The 1,994-nt window shown below is 35.4% G+C and overlaps 1 non-coding gene across 1 annotated transcript; it reads left to right on the forward strand.

Moving 5' to 3' along the window:
* Positions 1 to 681: 681 nt before the first annotated feature.
* LOC112767601 (small nucleolar RNA R71) lies at positions 682 to 789 on the forward strand. Its single transcript, XR_003185042.1, has one exon. It is a non-coding gene; the product is annotated as a small nucleolar RNA R71 (small nucleolar RNA).
* The last annotated feature ends 1,205 nt before the right edge of the window (positions 790 to 1,994 follow it).

Raw genomic sequence — 1,994 nt, forward strand, 5'->3', positions numbered from 1 at the left:
AGTGATCCTTTTACTCAGCTGGCCCACTTGTGCTTCCAGATTTCTAATGGAAGACCTTGTTTCATTCATGAAACTTACAGTGGCCTTAGATAGATCAGAGACTAGATTTGCTAAATTAGAAGCATTTTGTTCAGAGTTCTCTGTCTGTTGCTGAGTTGATGATGGAAAAGGCTTGCTATTGCTAAACCTGTTTCTTCTACCATTATTAAAGCCTTGTTGGGGCTTTTGATCCTTCCATGAGAAATTTGGATGATTTCTCCATGTTGAGTTATAGGTGTTTCCATAAGGTTCACCTAAGTAATTTACCTCTGCTATTGCAGGGTTCTCAGGATCATAAGCTTCTTCTTCAGAAGATGCCTCTTGAGTACTGTTGGATGCAGCTTGCATTCCATGCAGACTCTGAGAGGTCATATTGACTTGCTGAGTCAATATTTTATTCTGAGCTAATATGGCATTCAGAGTATCAACTTCAAGAACTCCCTTCTTCATAGGCGTCCCATTACTCACAGGATTCCTTTCAGAAGTGTACATGAACTGGTTATTAGCAACCATGTCAATGAGTTCTTGAGCTTCTGCAGGCGTTTTCTTCAGGTGAATGGATCCACCTGCAGAAGTGTCCAGTGACATCTTTGATAGCTCAGATAAACCATCATAGAATATATCCAGGATGGTCCATTCTGAAAGCATGTCAGAAGGACACTTTTTGGTCAACTGTTTGTATCTTTCCCAAGCTTCATAGAGGGATTCACCTTCTTTCTGTCTGAAGGTTTGAACATCAGCTCTAAGCTTGCTCAGCTTTTGAGGAGGAAAGTACTTGGCTAAGAAAGCCGTGACCAGCTTATCCCAAGAGTTCAGGCTGTCTTTGGGTTGAGAATCCAACCATAATCTAGCTCTGTCTCTTACAGCAAAAGGGAAAAGCATGAGCCTGTAGACTTCAGGATCTACTCCATTAGTCTTAACAGTATCACATATCTGCAAGAATTCAGTTAAGAACTGAAAAGGATCTTCAGATGGAAGTCCATGAAACTTGCAGTTCTGCTGCATTAGAGAAACTAATTGAGGTTTCAGCTCAAAGTTGTTTGCTCCAATGGCAGGAATGGAGATGCTTCTTCCATGTAAATTGGAATTAGGTACAGTAAAGTCACCAAGCATCTTCCTTACATTATTATTATTTTCGGCTTCCATCTCTTCTGCCTGTTCGAAAATTTCTAAAAGGTTATCTCTGGATTGTTGTATTTTAGCTTCTCTTAATTTTCTCTTCAGAGTCCTTTCAGGTTCTGGATCTGCTTCTACAAGAATGTTCTTATCCTTGCTCCTGCTCATATGACAAAGAAAAAGGCACAGAAAAATAATAATATTAATGGAGATCCTTTATACCACAGTATAGGGATTCCTGTGTGAGTGGAAGAAGAGGGGGAGACAAAGAATGTAATATAATGGAAGAAACACAACTGTGAGGATGGAAGAGAGGTGAAATGAGATGTTAGGATATGAATGAATAAATAGAAGAAGATGAGAGGGGGAAGTGAATTTTCGAAAACAATTTTTGAAAAAGAGTTAGTGATTTTTGAAAATAGTTTTTGAAAAAGTTGAGTATTTTTTTCGAAAATTTTTTTTTTATAAATAAAAATAATTAGTTAATAGAAAAAGAAATTTTTGAAAAAGAGGGAAGATATTTTCGAAAATTAGAGAGAGAGAGTTAGTTAGGTAGTTTTGAAAAAGTTAAGAAACAAACAAAAAGTTAGTTAGTTAGTTGAAACAAATTTGAAAAGATAAGAAGTTGGGAAGTTAGAGAAGATATTTTGAAATCAAATTTTGAAAAAGATAAGATAAGAAGATATTTTTTTGAAAAGATATGATAGAAATTAGTTTTTGAAAAAGATTTGATTTTTAAAATCACAATTAATGACTTAATTCATAAGAAATCACAAGATATGATTCTAGAACTTAAAGTTTGAATCTTTCTTAATAAGCAAGTAACAAACTTCAAATTT

The sequence above is a fragment of the Arachis hypogaea genome, chromosome 17 (genome assembly GCF_003086295.3).
Source record: "Arachis hypogaea cultivar Tifrunner chromosome 17, arahy.Tifrunner.gnm2.J5K5, whole genome shotgun sequence".
Lineage (NCBI taxonomy): Eukaryota > Viridiplantae > Streptophyta > Magnoliopsida > Fabales > Fabaceae > Arachis > Arachis hypogaea.